General features: G+C 32.2%; 1 pseudogene; it reads left to right on the top strand.

Annotated features, from left to right (window-relative positions):
* Window positions 1-2,013: 2,013 nt before the first annotated feature.
* Window positions 2,014-10,600, top strand: LOC131844826 (protein big brother-like; annotated as a pseudogene).
* The last annotated feature ends 386 nt before the right edge of the window (window positions 10,601-10,986 follow it).

Below are 10,986 nucleotides of genomic sequence, written 5' to 3'. Positions count from 1 at the left end.
CGCCTTATTGTTCGACAAGATATTCAAGTGACGGCCGTTCTATCAATTCCTATATCAAATTCCTTTTTAACAGTAGCTAAGTAGGTAATTGTTATTATTAATGTCATTACTACCAAAATTAAAAGATGCTATAGATTTTTTATGACACTTCTTTCATAAAAGGTTATATATTTAAATGCAGCTAATAGATGGGTAGGTAAATCCATAATTATTAATTTATTAGGCTTTTCGCCCCGGTTTTGCACTGGAGTAGGTACATGTATTATACATATAAATTTACTCCTTTTCTCTTGAATTAATATTACTAAAATCTGCGTTAAAATCCGTTGTGTTAGTAGTTTAAAAGAGACCTTTTAAGCGAACAGACATAAATAACAACTTGTTTTAAACAGAACGATTCTCTACTAATAATTGTGATCTATTCACATGTAGGTACTTAATTATATACCTATATAAAAAACGTTCTTGTGTTTGGATCTAACTAATATTATAGACGCGAAAGTTTGTGAACATAGATGGATAGATGGATGAATGGATGTTTGTTACTCTTTCACACAAAGGCTACTAAACGGATTTCGATGAAGCTTTACAGTAATATAGCTTATACAGTAACAATAAACGTTAAAAATCTATACTCAATAAAATATTCTAGTATAGTCTCGTCAATTAAATATTCTATTCAATTACGTTTGCCAGCAACAAAAGTTTGCCTGCGTATAGCACCAGCTGACCGCATAACTTCGTCTGCATCACGCCTATTTGACATTTTCTTATATTTCGCAAGATTTAGGTTTAGGTACATGATGTCTTTTTAAATTACAGCCCATCTATTATTCCATATATATAAGCTTTGTTACTATAAAGTTTCGTAAAAATCGTTTAGTATGTAGTTTTTGCGTTAAATAGTATCTAACAAATATCCATTCTCGAAAACTTTCACTTTTATAATACTTATTAGTAAAATAAAAGAAAAGTAAATTCGTATTAAATGTAAGCGAAATAAAAATTAAAATGCCAGCATAAGAATACTGTAATACTTTAGAACGAATAAGTATCTACATATACCTACCTAAGTAGGGCTTGAATACTTTTATTTTACCTAGGTGGCTGTTAGCATTCTGAAAGTGTTTGAGAAAATTACACAATATAGGTACTTGCAGAAAAAGCAATATGTGACCAACTAGAGGTCGCGTCTGTTATTGACTTAGACTATTCATTACATAGTCTGAAGTATATTCGCAAACACATTTGAATGATAATTTGTTAAAAAATAATAGATACAGAAATTAAACAAAAATATAGCATTTTGCTTGTCCTAAATATAATAAAGAAATAATAAAATGCATAGTGAAAAAAAGAAATGTTACATCTACTCATAAACTCAATATTATAACTGAATTTAAAAGTACGTATGTTAGACCCTGTATAAATGGAATATAATTTATCAGATGGCCAATAAATGCAGCTTACGTGTCTGACAAAAGTATCATGTTTCATTCGTTGTATACGAATCACGATATTTAAACCCCTTTGTCATAAATATGCCCGTACATAACGTACATTTTGATGTCGTTACAATGGAACAAAAAGATCTGATACAAATACATAAAACACTCGAAACGTTGAAAGCGGATAATGCCTATCATTATTATAAATTCATGTGCTTTTGTCGTTTACAGTATTTATTTTGAAAACGTCAAGGGGAGAAAAACCCTCTTTTTCGCTTGAAAGCTCCCGAAAGCGTATAAAGGCGTCGGGCGGCGCGATGGCCCCTGCTATTGGTTCTGTAAATCCCTCCATTTGGAGACTCCGCCCTGATGGAAACTCTCCTCGGATCGCAGGGCGAACGATCATTCAGTCATTCAGTGATCGGGTGTCACAGCGACAGGTAGTTGTGTCAACTCATTAGGATTTTTCGAAGCTATAAGTCTGAATCATCGTATCGCGCTGAGTCAACGTGGTGTGCGTACTATAAGTGACGTTTGCTTGTGTCCTGGTGTGACCAACATTTTTATGCACGCTATGAGGACCCTGCCCCTTGCTGGCATGCTACCGTTTGATTCCATTGGTTTATACGAACAGCCGAACCAAGGTTCATATTCAAAATGCCAAGAGTTGTTCCAGACCAGAAAGCGAAATTTGAATCTGATGACCTATTTAAAAGATTGAGCAGAGAAAGTGAGGTAAGCAAATATCTAGGATATTTTTTAGTAACTACCGACAGGATATTATTATTGATATGGTTAAAATAATTCATATTTTTAAATATAACATAAACTTTATGAAAAATAATGTAAGGACAATAACAGGAAAATATGATACATTATTATGTCATTGTTAGTTTTACATGTTATTCCAATAATTGAAATTTTATTACACCTACGTACACTAGTCACCTACTGCACCATTTTGACAATATTTTTACAGTAATTAATATTTAATTTCATGTTGATCAAAGACAAAGATAATATAAGTACAGCTAAATTATATTAGACTCAGTTTGGACTTTATAAACTCGAAGGAGGATTCGGAAAACAGCTTTATATTTCTGTGAATGTCTTCTAGTAATATTGTATACATGTTACTGTCCCAAAAGTAAATAAAAGAAAAAGAATTTAGTAAGAAGTACGCAATTAAAAAGTAGATATGTAGGTACAATTTCATTTAAAAATAGTCAATTACTTAAATAACGAATACCTACCGACTTAATAATAAATATCATTAGTAAGATTCCAGTTATTCGCGTAAGCAGATACTTAGCCACATTAGCGCAGATATTTTTAAATTGTTGAAGCTCCATTTATGTTTCTTAGTTATCTAAAAAATCAGGGCCAAGGGTAATTAATGTTCTACGTTAAAAATGAGTAATTTATGTGCCTAACTAAATACTTATAACTTAATAATAATAAAATATAGATAGATACGGAATACATTAATAAGTTTCGATATGTATAGTTAATCAATTTATAGTGGTAACATAATAATAATACATAGCAAAAAATACCATCGTGGGCAGTTACTATACAACGCAGGGTCTATACCGGTTTAGACCACCTAAGATTGTATAGGGGCATGAAAATTTAGAAAGGAACTTGTTAGCGAGTAGTAATTGGTACAGCGTAGATGGACGTATGATGATAGATACTTTATATGGATTATTAATGTATTTCAGTATACCACTTCTTCGAAACGTCTCCTCCCTAATTATTCTTATCTAGGTACCTACCTTGACAGCAAATTTAGTAACCTGGTGTACCAGTCCCTATGCATCTAAGTGATAATAGTGGTCATTCTCAAGCTATTTTCTTATTACTTATAACTTAAAATTTTCACTCTTCTACCATCAACTCCTAATTAGTTAAGTTTATTTGGCAAAACAGCTTTTGCCGGGTAAGCTAGTTTTCTAAATACACAGATTAGATAATATTGCATACTTTTCCCGAACGCATGGCGCTAGGGGCTGACTAGATTATGCCAGATCGCACTGAATAAGCACATCGTAAATTTGACATGTTTACATTACAAGTATATAAAAAGAATATCTGGAATGCATTGATATCGTTTTCCCTGATATTTGAATAAAGATGAATATATATTACGACGTGCCTTTTAATGTATCTACGATCGGACATCATGACAGCACTATGATTCAATACAGAGTATAGGATATATAATGTAACATAAATACAAAATAGAGCTTATACTACATATATTTTATAAATTTTAAAAATATCATCAAAGCGGTTTTTAAATTTCAAGCAATAAAGTACACAAGTTTTGGAATCGATTGAAATTATTAACGGCGGCAGAATTTAAAGTTGGGGCTTCATAGTTCCGGCGTAATACGAGTATTCCATGTAAATAATAATATTATTGTTTTAGGTGAGGTACACCGGTTATCGTGACCGTCCACCAGAAGAACGGCAGATGCGGTTCACCAGCGGCTGTAGGGAGGGCCACACAGAGATTGCGTTCACTGCCACCGGAACCAACCTACAGCTCGTGTTCGACCACTCGCCCTACAATAACCGGGGTTGTGATTTTCAAAAGGAAAACGGAAAGGTAAGATAAAATATTTTTAATTATGTAAGTGGAATAGCAAACATATACATAATTTACAGACTCACGGCCATCACGTTATCGTGTGGCGCCAGAGGTACCTAAATACCAATGCATGATTATTTTGGAGGAGTAAGATGCCTCCGTGCTCTGTAATTATGAAGCAAGCTGCTTGGTTCATGTCGTAAACGACTTTGCACAACTTACCTTATTGGAGGTAGACTTTGAAATAAAGTATCTACATGGGCACCTTGGTCTTATCTATTTTAGTTGTCAAGCTTTCTTTGTAAGATATTTTTCGGGTAGATGGTGAGACAAAACAATAAAATTACAAGATAAGAGGCAAAATCCTCTTATTACTCGAATAGTATCACATAGTAAAACGATGTCCTCAATGTTGTTCTTATATACAAGACTAGCTGTACCCGCGACTTTGTCTTCGAATTTAACAAAAAGTTAATTAGAGAATTATTCTAAAATAAAGGTAGCCTAAGTTACTCATTATTACGTCAGCTACCTGCTAATAAAAATCCCGTCAAATCGGTCCAAATATTTCAGAGATTAGCCGGAACAAACAGACAGACAAACAAAAATTGTAAAAAATGTTATTTTGGTGTATGTACCGTATTTATATTCATATGCGTGTAGTAAAAAACGGTTATTTCAATATTACAAATAGACAGTCCAATTTTATTTATATATATAGATTACTGTTTTACTTGTCATCGTTTGTCATTATAATTATATATGATATCAATCATTTAAAGTATAACGACAATTAAAACAAGTACCTAATAATTATGAAACTAAAGAGTTAAAACTATTTTCTATTATGGCCCAACCTAAAGTAGGCAAGTGATATTTGTTCATACAAATATAATATAATTAATTAATCATACAAATATAACATAATTATGTAGAAATAGAAATAGAAATAATCTTTATTCAAATAAACTCAATTTTTGCAAAAAACAAGCACTTTTGAATAGTCATATTTTGATCCTACCACTCATTCGGAATGCAGATTCATCACAGGAAGAATGAGCTAGAAACTTGTGTGTTGCTCTTTTTAATAGATGTTTTTTTTTATATAAATTATTACAGCATAACAAGTAAGAGGCATGCGATAATCAACATAGAAGTCACTACGCACTCATTATTAATGTAATCAGATAATTTTGTCAGTGCTATAGATTTAAAGTTTTTCTATAAAAACATTATTATCGTTAACGAATTCTTCAATTTTATAGTAAGCTTTTTTGCAAAGGAACTGTTTTATTTGACATTTAAATCTTTTTTCTGACAGATTTATAACAGACTCTGATATTTTATTGTAAAACCTTACGCAATTGCCATAAAACGAATTACTAATTTTAGCCAAACGACATTTAGGTAAAATCAGTTTGTTATTGTTACGTAAGCTTTTATTAGTGCAATCACTAACTCTTTTGAAACTGTCTATATTCCTTCTGGCATAGATGATATTTTCATAAATGTATTGAGAAGCAACGGTGAGGATATTTGATTCCTTAAAACACTCTCGCAATGACTCCCTGGAACCCATACCATAAATGGAGCGAATGGCCCTCTTTTGTAAAGTAAATATTGTATTTATATCAGCTGCTTTGCCCCATAACAAAATACCATACGACATAATGCTATGGAAATAGCTAAAATAGACAAGTTTAGCCGTTGCCACGTCTGTTAATTGTCTAATTCTTCTTACCGCATAAGCGGCAGAACTAAGTCGACTCGCCAATTTAGTAATATGAGCACCCCATTGCAACTTGGAATCTAATGTGATACCTAGAAATACAGTATCGTCAACAAAATTAATAGATTTATTGTCCAATACGATTTTTGAATCTACCGGCCTTACATTGGGGAGAGTAAGTAAATTTGATACATTTAGTTTTATTTGCATTTAGTAGCATATTATTTGCCGTAAACCATTTTAAAACATAAGAGAGAGAACCGTTTACTTCGTCCATATCATCAATATGTCGATTGACTTTGAATACAGTAGCAATGTCAATAAATGTAAATTTAAATATTGTATATGCAATTATGTAAAGTGTAAGTATGTAATAGTGCAAATGCAATTATGTAAAGAATACCATACAAATCCTTACAATATAATTTATGTTTAAACTTTCAAGTAAGTATAACAACCTCTGGGACCTTACTGTACTATATTATATGTCTTATAAAATATTGAAATTGTATTTGTAAGTCATACAAAATAATAATATCATACAATCTCAAAATAAGTAATGAAACCGAACCCAAACTTTCTTCCGAATTTTCTATATGATATAAATTTTCATTGCATTAACAAAAAAACATCGACTGGGACGTGTAGAAAACGTGTACGTAAAGAAAAAAATTATTAAAATCTAAACCTTTGCACATACTTATATCAGATTTTAATCAAATTTTACTTTTATGGGGAAAGACAGAATCTATCTAAGTACCTAGTAAAGTTTTATAAAAATACAAACACGCCAAAAGCGATCGGTCAATATAAATTATAGTACGTATGTAGACCTTTATAGATAAAATAAAGGAGTGTGATTCATAAACAACAATGTAAGTAGACCCTGCTAATGACATCATTCGTCACCAGACGAAGGCTCGTCATCAACGGCTAATACTGCTTCCGGCCCACATTTTCATAACCGAAATTAAGACATAAATAACATTGAAGCCGCTAATGAAAAAGTATAAAGCCGTAACACCGCATATAACGTCTCGGTCACGCTCTAAGTTCGTCCGACTCCAGTATGCGGCTGAGTGAATGACATCTTTTCTTCGGGTTCATTATTTGATTCATGTAATTTGGGACGCGTTTTGAAACATGTCGAGGCATTAATTTGGAGGAATGGATTTATCTAGCTGTTTTCTGCGGCGCTGTCTCAGTGAATTCGATAATAAATAATCTAACTGTTAATCGTTCCAGATGAAATTTAGTAGGTAGGTATAAATATATAAATTTTCATTGAATGAAAAATAAATTGAATAAAAATTCATCAAGAATATTTTTGCGAATTCTGAACAAATACCCAATTTTTTATGTTCATGTAGGAATATTTTTTTAATAAAGTTATGTGCTACAATGACCAATGTGTATTTTATAAACAGTGCTTATAGAATAATATTTGTTGATACTTATCTAGATAAGTACAAGGCAACTGCCTAATTCTGAATAAATATTAAGAACTAGCAATATAATCATTACTACATATTCTAATATGTCTAATTGGCCTTCTGAGGTATATGGCTATACGTAACTATGTAATTGTATAATATTTACGTATTACATTCGTGCTCGTTTTATTGAATTGAACCCTCTATAACGCATCACAGGCCGCCCGTTGTGCATTCATATGAATACTTATATTTATTTACATTCGGTTCATTTAACTACGCACTGAAGTGTAATGAAGCTAGGGTTCTTTTCTCCATAGAAAATATCAATTTTTCTATAGAGAGATATATTGAACTCGTATATGTGTATTTGGAAGTAGATTAATATCATTATATAGAAAATCATTAGATTCCTACCAATCAATAAACACTGATAAAATCACGGAACAGATGGGTATAAGTAATTGAAAGAAACTAAAATTAAACCGAAAGTAATCCAGATAGCGTAATAACAGTAGTCTTCTCTTATAAGAAGAAACACAGCATTGTTAGTGGACACGGAGCAGTGAAAGGAAATGTTGAAGTTTTCACACTTGTTAAAACGTTAATAATTTTTTGGATTGCTTCGATATTACAACTCCATACAAGATCATGATGACAAATGTTTTTAAAAGATCTAAATGTGAACTCAGAACTATAAGTTTAAAATTCACTTGGTACGTATCGCGTAGGGAGAAGTCGGAAAAACATTTCCCCCAAAATCAATAAGGGAAAACAGCGTTGCGATTGGTAGGCGTCGCGGCGTAACACCCGCCCGACAAAATGGCCGCCGTCGACGCTTTCCATTCGATCCCTCTTCTTAATATCTTATTCAATCTACCCTCTTGACTAGACATTAATTAGATTTTGTATACAATATGCAGAGGAGTAACTACATAATATAATATAGAAATTTCGGATACCAATTAACAATAATAAAACTAATCAAACTTTTATACCAGATCGCTATGTTTAGTTTATAGCTCATGGAATGGTTTTCCATTATTAACTACCCACCAGTTAGAAACTAGGGACAATTATGGTATTAGGTAACTGACGCTGGTAATTCTAATTTAACTTACTGGACTTAATTTTTTTACAAATAAAGAGTTGACGCCGACGCATAACGTGTTACAAAAGCATACGGCAAGCGTATTATAAATTGTTAAAAAAAAATAAGTACAAAAACGACAGAGGAGGTTATTAGTAAAATTGCAAGGTTCGTGGCTACAATACACCCCAATTAAACCATTGTACGGTGCGGATGCCGGAACAAGGTGAGCACGCGATCCCGAATGACTTCGCTTGCCTTATGTCGTTCGATTCTGTCTGTTTTTCACACTGAAATAGGCCGCTGGTGGTAGAATGAGCTATAGAGAAAGAGAAAGGTAATTGCAGTCAATACCAAAAGTAATCTAAAATGTATATTTTAACTACTACCTATTGAATTGAAATGTAGTTAAAATATACATTTTAGGTTAGATTAATTTAAAAGAATACTTAATATGTCGTTTTTTTTAAATTATAATAATAGATACCTAAGTCTCTTTGTTGCGTTTGTAAATAATTTACCACTAGAGAATAAGTTCTCTCAAAGAAATTAATTAGTTAATTCTGCGGAATTGACTAATTAATTAGCCGGTTTCAGTACAGATTAACCGATTAAATATTTTGTAGTGCGCAACAAAGAGACTTAGGTATCTATTATTATAAATATTGAAAAAAAAAACAACATATTAAATATTCTTTTAAATAAACAGAAAGAGTATGAAATAAAAAGAAAGCAATACTTATCTATTCTTTAATACTATATTTTATAATAGTGACATGAAGCGAGAACTACCTACGCATTTAAAATGATGAGATAAGTTTACATATATCAATCAAGTCTCGTCTAAGCTGAATCTGTCGAAAATATTGCGTGAAACATTCAGATGAACGTATTAAATATTAAAAGAATTAAAATTCTAAGATAATGAAACATTGCATGTGACAGAAAAAAAATAGCTGGCGTCTTTGTTTTTGTCTACAACATAGGTAGGCGACCCTCAATAAGGGGCAACTAAAAGAAACTCACGTGCCATAAAAACTTTATCTTTGGAAGGACCACTTCTGCTCACCATATGACCGATGAATAATTGCTTGCTTACTGGTGGACTTTTGCTATTTCTGCCACCAACGGCGCATTCATTTTTTTTTTAATTTCGGTCTCTACCTTTTTGTGTCTGCCATAAATAATGTAGTCCGAAGATTACCGGTATAGGGACGTAAATTATATTTCTATTACTTAATAGTATCGACATTATGTTTAATAAATTCTAGATATAGATAAACATGCCCAATAGTTCCCAACAGTTGAAAATATTCTAATTATAGTTGTTTATTTTAAAAAATTGTAACTTGGATAAATCAAAATAAAGCGCGATAGTATCACGGAATAAAACTTTACTTCCTGTTTTAAATAGTATCCATTCCTCGTTGGCAATTGACCACGTAATTTTTTACGTCTTTCAATTTTGTTATTAAAACTCATCCTTTCGTCATTCCGAATATTTACGCAGCAACTGTCAAAAGTTACCAATATATTCTAGAAATAGCATTCCTTATAGGCAAATTCATTTTAAAACATTACTGATAAGAAAATAATAACGAATACTTGGATTTTCATTATTGTTTTCGCTATAAAGGATTTATACTTACTCGTTTGGCCTATGTAAATTTTAATGCAATTGGTTAACTTCTGCCAATAATTATTTTAGTAAATGAACTACTGTACCACACAGCACCAACTAACGATATTTTTTGCTTTGTTATCAGGCACATATAGTATCCAGATTCATTATGAACGGAGTGTGTGTACGATGGCGTGGTTGGATTGATCTGGAGCGGCTTGACGGAGCTGGTTGTCTGGAACTTGATGAAGAGCGTGCCGCCATAGAAGATGCTGCACTCCGAGATCAAATTGAACGCTACAACCAGCGTTTAAGAGATTTCGAAGATAAACAACGAGCCTATCGAGAACACGGCGAGGAATTGCGCGCTCATTCTCATGTTCACGCACAACGTTGCCACCAAGCTCGCCAGCCACCGCATGCCGCCCACCCTCCTCACCCCCATCCGCCCCACCCCGTCCACATTAAACCACATTCACAAGGCGCGCTTATATCTTAAATTATAATGCAATAATGAAGTCCTAATAATGGACTGATTGTTATTATTGTCAAAATTAAAAAGTTTCAGAAAGGGTCATAATACTTAAAATTAGTACTTATCTATGATGTTTAATTGGCATAGTACTGTTAATCCACTGAGTAGATAGACATTTTCATTCCAAAAAAACATTGATAATCTTTAATCACCATCTTACTGCACCACATATTTTAATATGAATCATTCACGTAAATATTGCAGTTAAAATGAAAATAGCACAGAAGATACTTCTTTTCATATATGCATCTAATTATTGTTATGGGAATTTTGGTGCGAGCTATCTATTAACTGCACTTCAATATATGATATGAATTAATATTAGCTACTGTATGAAATCACCTAAAAATCATCAGTTAGTGGAAATAAAGTTACATGTTATTGAATGGACGGCTTGATTTATCGAATATATTTATACAATTGTTTAACAATGGTGTAATAATGTATACCTACTGATACTAGGCAGAACAAACAATAACATTTAATTTTCCTCGACTTCTAAATCAGCAATCGTTAATAGGTACATATTTGAAA

The sequence above is a fragment of the Achroia grisella genome, unplaced genomic scaffold (genome assembly GCF_030625045.1).
Source record: "Achroia grisella isolate CSIRO2021 unplaced genomic scaffold, CSIRO_AGI_Agris_v1 utg4131, whole genome shotgun sequence".
NCBI lineage: Eukaryota > Metazoa > Arthropoda > Insecta > Lepidoptera > Pyralidae > Achroia > Achroia grisella.
This window is presented reverse-complemented; position numbering and strand designations above follow the sequence as displayed.